Genomic DNA, 9072 nt, shown 5'->3' on the forward strand with positions numbered 1-9072 from the left:
CTTTTGGTTAAGATGTAGTTTTTAAAAAGAAACCAGAACACAACAAAACAAAAACCACTTTTACCTTGTTCTTTTTCCCCCCCTCTCTGGCAGAGGGGAGAGGGAGGGAAATTCAGCCTCGATTAAGTCTTTTTATACGCTATAATCATAATGGACAAGCACTTAGGCAATCCAGCATGTCAGACTGAAGGTTCCACTGGGGTCTACGGACCTCTTGAAGCTTGGCACATAACCCTATAATATCACTAATATGTCGTGTTGGTCTGATGGCTACTCCCCATAATAGTGGAGTTAGTGGGTATCTACTGCAAATCACTTATGTGTTAAGTACTTAATATTTCAAGGATCGCAGGGTCTGGTTCGGGCAAAGTGTCAAACACCTTCATTTTTAACTGCTTCTTTTTCCTGTGGTGTCTATGTGATGTTCAATCCAGTCCATCCATCTGTCTCTCTCTCTCTCTCTCTCTCTCTCTCTCTCTCTCTCTCTCTCTCTTAAACACACATCTACACATAAAATGCAAAACAATTTATTTTAACTGAATTTCGAGGTTTGGTGGTAAGAGAGAAGTGAGCAAGTGAGGTAGAACAGGAATTTATAAGATTCAGGGCCCTGGCTACTGGTCCTACTCACCGGACGGAACATTCCATGGAGAATGTTCTGAGGAACTTCCGGCATCCAGGAGCTGAGGGTGCACTGCAGACATACAGAAGGGCGTGGCACAGTGCAGTGACTCTGTGAAACGTGCAGGCACGCGGGAATCTAGTACGTACCAGCCCCTCAAGTCCCTCAGAGGAGGTGAAATACAGGGTGCTCTGAAGCAGAGTCAGCGCTGCCAATGCCCCACGCTCATGCAGTGGGAGGGACTTAGAGGCAGTGGCTGATAAGGAGCCTGCTCCCCTGTCAGTTAACCCCGGGCTGCCAGACTTGTTTCACCCCAGGCCTCTGAGCGGACATTTAACGCGACTTCCAGGTGATGGGTGGAGTTGTGTTGGAAAGTTGTGCTTCAAGAACTGCATGAGCATTTAATCTAGAGCTTGGAGAGAAAATTAGATGGATTAAAAAAAAATTACTCTCATTTAAAATTACTCTCTTTAGAGTTTAAGCGACCAGAGTTCTAAACTGCTGAGGCTCAAGTCCCTCATGACACAAACTTTTCAAAACACGTATGAAATCAGACTGCAAAAAAGGCAAACAAAGCAAGGCAAATGTGTGTGTAAAATAGCAAAGGGAGCCTGTTCTCACCTTTTATCATGTGATTCCAGGGAACCGGCTCAACTCGTTGGCCTTGGTGACAAGGACTTTTCCTCACTGTGATGGTTTGCATGTGCTCGGCCCAGGGAGTGGCACTATTAGAAGGTGTGGCCCTGTTGGAGTGGGCGTGGTCTTGTTGGATTGGGCGTGGTCTTGTTGGAGTAGGTGTGTAACTGTGGGTGTTGGCTTAAGACCTTCACCCTAGCAGTCTAGAAGTCAGTCTTCTTCCACTAGCTGCCTTCAGATGAAGATGTAGAACTCTCAGCTCCTCCTGCCCCACGCCTGCCTGGATGCTGCCATGTCCCCACCTTGATGATAATGGACTGAACCTCTGAACCTGTAAGCCAGCCCCAATTAAATGTCCTTTATAAGAGTTGCCTCAGTCATGGTGTCTGTTCACAGCAGTAAAACCCTAACTAAAACAGACACAGCTATCTGAGCAGCTGCTAATATTTATTCTAAAGAAGATTATATAAGAAATGCATTATCATTAGATTCCATAACATGTAATTTCTTTTTGTAATACATATCACATCCTTTCACCAAGAAACACCCAAACTCTTTACCTCCTAAAGATTTATTTCTATTTTATGTGTATGAGTGTTTTGCCTGCAACTATATCTGGGCACCGTATGCGTCCCTGGCCCTCCAGAATTCCAGAAGAGGTAACTGGATCCCCAAGAACTGGAGTTACCCAGTTATACCCAGAGTTATAAAGCCACCGTGTAAGTGCTAAGATCTGAAACCATGTTCTCAGTAAGAGTAGCTTGTGTTGAGAAAGGGAAGTAGATGAAGGGTTCCATCCCTAACCAAGAGCTATGCGCACTTGATACCCATTGGCAAAGGAAAACCCATTCTTTCCCATGGAGTGTCACTGGGAATATCCACTATCGGCCAGGGCATGCCCCGTGAGGAAGAGTAGTTGGCCAACAGAAAAGACACTCCGTGGTTGTCATTCATTTTGATTCGTGTGTTTCATTTTGCTTTGGTTTTGGCTGTTCTTTTTTTCTCTTTTTGTGGAATTTTTTGTTTTGCTTGTTGACATAGAGAGGAGAGAGAGAGAGAAAGAGAGAGGGAGAATAAAATTGGATGGGCAGGAATGTTGGGGAGGATCCAGAAGGAGTTAGAAGAGGAAAAAAACACAATCAAAATATATTTTATAAATATATTTCTAATTTAAGAATTAATTAGATTAAAAAGTAGCAAGCACTCTTAACCATTGAGCCATCTCTGCATCTACCAACCCTCATAATTTAAAATCCAAGTTAAATTCCATGTATCCGACTTAAACTCTATGTTACAACTACGCCAACATTCATTTCATTTTAGCTATCCTTTCACAGTAGATAATTGTCCAATGTGCCACTCATTCATTGTTACAGTTTGATATATATATGTATGTATACACATATATATATATGCACACACACGTGCATACACACACACACACATATATATATATATACACACACACACATATATTTTTTTTCAGTTGTTTTCCAAAAGTGGGGATATTGAATCTGGCTACACCGATGAATTTTCAGAACATAAACTTTTAGATTACAACCCACTATCTAGCAAAAGACAGTCACCGTCAGTATTACACGTCTATTCCTTTATATCAGTAAATATGAGCAGCATCAGGGCCAAGTGATCTGAGATTATGCTACAGCATTCTGATGCCTTCTAAGCTTGACTTCCCAGATCCCCAGGGAAGGGAAGTGATGGCGAGGGATGTCCTGTCTAAGCTCTGAATCGGATGTGCAGGTAGAAGGCACAGGAGCATGGCCGGATCACTCCAGCTTTATTCTGGGCAGTCTGCCTGGAGCCAGCTCCCTCCGTCCCTTCACATCTACCATCCTCCTCTTGGAGGCCCCACTGGAAACCTGCCACTTCATTTCCAATGTATTCTGTGCAGCCGTATTGGCACCTCTCCAGGTACCATCAGCCTCATAGAAATCAATGCTGTGGCAGTTGCCCACAGAATAATCACTTTAAAGACTCTTTGAACATATAAAATCAATAACAAAAGAAGTCACTGCCATCTGAATAATTGAATCGCTACTAAGTACCCTCCTTTCTTTCCCTACACAACCATGGGAGACTGAGCCTCCTGTCTTAGTCAAGGTTTCTATTCCTGCACAAACATCATGACCAAGAAGCAAGCTGGGGAGGAAAGGGTTTATTCAGCTCACATTTCCACATCGCTGTCCATCACCAAAGGAAGTCAGGACTGGAACTCAAGCAGGTCAGGAAGCAGGAGCTGATGCAGAGGCCATGGAGGGATGTTACTTACTGGCTTGCTTCCCCTGGCTTGCTCAGCTTGCTCTCTTATAGAACCCAGGACTACCAGCCCAGGGATGACACCACCCACAATGGGCTGGGCCCTCCACCTTGATCACTAATTGAGAAAATGCCTTACAGCTGGATCTCATGGAGGCATTTCCTCAAGGGAGGCTTCTTTCTCTGTGGTAACTTCCACTTGTGTCAAGTTGACACATAAAACCAGCCAGTACACCTCCATAGGGTACCTCACCCATGCCCAGAAAGCCCAATGCTCATTTAAATTCATCTTATGCCTGTGGTCACCAGGGCATCTGACCTCAGCCTCAAATAGGAGGTCAGAGGCTCAATGGAAACACAAGTTTGCATCCATGTGCTGGTATCTGAGGCTTCAACTCTATGCCTGGGACATTTTTGGGGGGGAGGGGCATCATGTCTTTGTTTTCTTAGCATCTTACAGATCATGGCTCATATATTTGAATGACTAGTAATTAGGAAGTGGTACTGCTTGAGAAGGATTAGGGGTGTGGCCTTGAGGAAGGAAGTGTGTCACTGGACATGGTCTTGAGGCTCCCAAATGCCCAAGCCAAGCCCAGTGGCCCTTTCTTTCTGTTCCTGCAGACTCATATGTACAACTTTCAGCTACTTCTCCAGTACCATGTCTGCCTGAGTGCTGCCATGCTCCCTATCGCGACAATAATGGACTAAACCTCTAAAACATAAGCCAACTACAATTAAATGCTTTCCTTTTTAAGAGGCACTGTGGTCATGGTATCTTTCTTCATGGCGATATAGCACCTTAGTATGAAGAGTGGGTCTTGCCCTGAGGTCACCACTCCCTTTATTCCATTTAGCACCAGGTTTTTCTTTAAACTTTGTACCCCGTTGAGCACAGCACTTAGTTCTATTATATACATTATATATTATTTCCTCCTCAAACTGTACCTTCTAGATTTCTCTTTGCTCAGCTTGCCCCTTTTCATCATAGATCTGTATGCAAGTGACTAATAACCATAGGATGTAATCAATACTGGGATGTCTTTAAAATCTCTTCTGTCAATGCCGTTAATCCCAAAATCTTTCATTTAATTTCAGGCAGATCTTTTTTGGATAAGTGCAGAAAGTGGACATATTCTTTAGCAAAATATCACAAGGATGATCTCTAAGCCACTTACTAATACTCTTCCCCTTGAAACTCCTTAGGCTGGGCGATCATTATCTACTTGGCTCTGAGCACCACTGACTTCCATGCTCCTACTAGTATGGCCTATTAAGTCCAGCTTAAAGCTTTCAGTCACTACTCTAATCCAAATTTCCACAGTCCATGTTCCAACAACAGCATGGTCAGGCCTGTTGCAACAATATCCCACTCCTGGTACCAACTTTTGTTTTAGTCTCTGTTCTATATGTGAAGGGACACCATGATCAGTTTAAGCCTTTAATAATGAGGCAATGATACATAGCAAAGCTACATTGGTTTACATTATGGTGAAAGCACTGGTCTATAGAGTAGGGCAAGAAAATATGTGCCTATAAGCTAGAAAGGGAAAGATCAAATTACAACAGATATGATTTTGTACAAAGACATTTTAAATTAATATCCAGGATGCTTTAATAAGTAAATTGCATATCAGATATCTATAAGCAAGACCTATATAAAAAATTAGTTGTATTTTTAAATACCAGCAAAATAAATTTAAAATTAAATTTAGAGAGATATAATTTAGGGCCAGAGGGTTGGCTCAGTGGCTGAGATTGTTTGCTATTCTTACAGAAGACCCGAGTTTGATTCCCAGCATCCTTGTCTGGCAGTTCACAGTCACCTGTAACTTCAGACCCAAAGCATCTAATTCTCTTCTGGCCTTCCTGGGCATCTATCCATATATGACATATAATTACACAGAGCTCCCCACCACCACCATACACACACAAAATATGAGACTTCTTCGTATTGAAAAAAATATCTTGTCTGCCTCTTCATGTTTAATTATGCTCTGCCTACCCAGTGTGGGCTGTGCTTAGTGGCTCATACCTAAAGAGAGATAAAAGGAAGCATAGTAACTGTGATGGTTTGTATATGCTTGGGCTAGGGAGTGGCACTATTTGGAGGTGTGGCCTTGTTGGAGTAGGTGTGGCCTTGTTGGAGTAGGTGTGGCCTTGTTGTGGTATGGCCTTGTTAGAGTAGGTGTGGCCTTGTTAGAGTAGGTGTGGCCTTGTTGGAATGGGTGCGGCTTTGTTGGAGTGGGTGTGTCACTGTGGGCGTGGGTTTTAAGACTTTCATCCTAGCTGTCTGGAATTGAGTCTTCCACTAGCATCCTTCAGATGATGATGTAGAACTCTCAGCTTTTCCCGCACCATGCCTGCCTGGTCCCTCCTTGACGATAGTGGACTGAACCTCTGAACCTGTAAGGCAGCCCCAATTAAATGCTGTCTTTTATAAGACTTGCCTTTGTCATGGTGTCTGTTCACAGCAGTAAAATCCTCACTAAGACAGTAAGTCTTCAGTGAAGAAAAACTACATCCTCCATGTCAGTTCATAAGTCAGTGGCAATAAGTGGAGTCTCTGTCATCTTTCGAAACACATGAACCACCTGTCTAACAGGGAGACAGACCCAGTCTGGAGAAATTCTCTAGGGTACCTGACCAGTATTCCTCATGATTACCAAGGTTTTAAAGGCAATAAAAAAAAAATCAACAGGGACCCCACACTAAAGTGACAACAGTTTAGCTCACTGTGCTTCCTGGGGGCAGATCTACTTTACTAATTGAAAAACTAATAAATTCAAATAAAGGATAAGGGTTACTTAACACTGAGTTGCTGAAAGAGAAGAGAACATGCAAAGGAACAGAGAGAAGTAAAGATAAAATGTCGGGAGTCACAGAAAGCCAGAGAGGAGGCGGGGAGGACAGCACACAGCCAAACCCAGCCTCTAGAGAAACCCAATTCTCCCACCACAGCCACAATGCTAAATGAACTGCCATCCCGTGGTGCCAGATGGTCTTGGGAAACTCTTCCCTGTGTTTTGGGAAGTTTCTTTGTTCCCTGGTCCCCTGAGTGGGTGGGCACATGGGGCAGGATCTGAAAATTTGTCCCCCCTCCATTCCTGAACTTCTCCTGGGGGGCGGTCTCTGTCCTGAGGCTACCTCAAAACCTCCCACAGTGTCATTCCTGACCAGTTAGGAGCCTTGGGATATGGGTGTACAATGGGCGAAGAACACAGCATGAGGCCATCTTTAGGAGAGTTGCCAGGACACCCACGTGACTACAGGAACACATCTAAGAATGTACAAGCAGCCATGCATTCTCTTTATTCTGAGGGCCCGGGACGCCTCATGCTGCTGTCAGGAAATACAGACAGGTGCGATGTGGGGAGATCAGATCCGAGGATTATTGACATTCCGAAGCCTTCTTTAATTCTAAAATATTCAGGAGTTTTAAAAGCAGCTGCAGAGGCTGCCTTGGGAAAAATGATTCTGTGATAAAGCACTAAGACTAACCTCTTGGGAGTCTTGAAATTAGCATAGCCCTTGAATACCTAAGGGGATATATCTCTTGTCTGGAGAAGGGACACCCTGGGTCTAGCAGCGACTGTCTATGGAGATTTCATTGACGTGGGTATTCTGTGCCATGCTATGAGGACTTGGAAGTTCCCAGCAGAGCAACTGATGAGGTCCTCCGTGCAAACCGTGCAAACCGTGCAAACTGTGCGCAGGCATCTCTGTTTGGAGTGTAGTAACTCGGACTCAGAAGGCAGAAGGCTTTGCCTCAGGTCCCATGGTAAGTTATTAACATATCTGGCATCCAGATGCATGGCCCAGCAAATCTTTGCCCGTGCACCATTCTATGAGGACGCTGAGTACAAAGAAACCATCAGTTTTAGGTCCCACAGAAATAATTAGCTGCTGCCAGGAATGGCGAATGGAAACCTCCCCTCAGCCTGGGGCTTCATGCATGTAGGGTAATTACCCCTGAGCTCGCCAGGATCAGCCCCTAATTCTTAACCTCTTAGCCGCCATCTTGTCTGCCCGCTGGTTAACGGAGCTAGGGCTGGGGAAGCCAACAAAACCAAACCAAAGCTAAACAAACAAACAAGTAGAATTTTTAAAAAGGAAGTATTTATAGCCTTAGTTTAGAGAAATATGTCTGTTGGCAAACTGAGAGCCACCAACACTTCAAAACCAGGTGCTCCCTAGCCTGCCTTCAGCAGCTCAGTGCCAGCAAATGAGACCCATTTCCACTGTCACCAAGATTCTCCTGTCCTTTATAAAGCGCAGGCCACCATGATGCTTGCTCGATCACTTGCTTTCTCTCCTGATAGTCTCCCCCTCCTCCTCCCCTTCTTCTTCCTTCTTCCCCTTCCCCTCCCCATGTCCTCCCCTTCTCTCAGTCTCCCCCTCCCCTTCCGCCTTCCCCTCCCCTCCTTCCCTTCTACCATCTCCCTCCTCTTCCCCTCCCCCTTTCTCCCCTTTCCTCTTCCCCTTCCTCTCCCTCTCTCCCATGTTCCAGCTCAGAGGTGGCCTTTGCCTCCCCGATTTCCTGGTTGGTGTGATATCTGCAGCATTCCTTGGCCCTCTGTTCACCACAAAACCCTAGCAACGTCTTCGTCATGATTTAAGATGTAATATTTACAATTCCAGGATCTTACAAGTTGATTACTTATTTAAATTATTGATAGTTCTTATCTAACATGGCCACAGTCACCAGTGCCGATAGAGCACCCCCTTGGGGTTGGGGATTTTGCTCAGTGGTAGAGCGCTTGCCTAATAAGCGCAAGGCCCTGGGTTCAGTCCCCAGCTCTGGGGGCTGGAGCGGAGAGCACCTCCTGTGTCATTTGATGCATTACTGCTTCAACGGGTCAGTTTGCAGTGACCTGGTTAAGACTGGTGTCCAACGTCAAGTAATCCGACACGTGATTCTGCTACCTCAAGCTGCTCCTCTCAGCCTCAGTTTCTCTCTGACATTTTGGACGATGGAGAGGGGGATATGGAATGTAGTTCTTGGCCTGGGGCACCGAATAACAGTAATTATAGACTTCTCGAAAGATGGAAGATTAGGAAAAAGGTTATTGCAATCCATCACCCCCTCTTCTGCAATGGGACACTGACGGCTAGACAGTGTGTTCTATGTCAGAGACACTACACCCACCGAATCCCAACAACATGGGAAACCTTACAAGGCTCACCCCTCAATGAAGAGCTATAGGTAATCAATGGCTGCCAAGGGAGGGAGGATCCTCCCTCTGATAGGTCGTCTCATCCCTAGAGGGCAGCTAGATAACATACACACATACACACACACACACACACACACACACACACACACACACACACCACACATACACACATACACAAATACAACACACATACACACACATACACACACATATACACACACACATACACACATACACACACATATACATAAGAGCAATGCTAAATACACTCATCAGTGTGTGTGTCTCTGTGTGTGTGTCTGTGTGTCTGTCTGTGTTGTGTGTGCGTGTGAGAGAGAGGAGAGAGACAGACAGACAGACAGA

At 44.9% G+C, this 9072-nt stretch overlaps 1 long non-coding RNA gene across 1 annotated transcript; it reads right to left on the reverse strand.

Annotated features, from left to right (window-relative positions):
• Positions 1-511: 511 nt before the first annotated feature.
• Positions 512-7829, reverse strand: LOC134482806 (uncharacterized). The gene is made up of 2 exons (XR_010059368.1): positions 1244-7829; positions 512-1034 (listed from the first exon to the last, which is right to left on the reverse strand). It is a non-coding gene; the product is annotated as an uncharacterized LOC134482806 (long non-coding RNA).
• Between the last annotated feature and the right edge of the window lie 1243 nt (positions 7830-9072).

Source organism: Rattus norvegicus, chromosome 17, assembly GCF_036323735.1.
Source record: "Rattus norvegicus strain BN/NHsdMcwi chromosome 17, GRCr8, whole genome shotgun sequence".
NCBI classification, from domain to species: domain Eukaryota; kingdom Metazoa; phylum Chordata; class Mammalia; order Rodentia; family Muridae; genus Rattus; species Rattus norvegicus.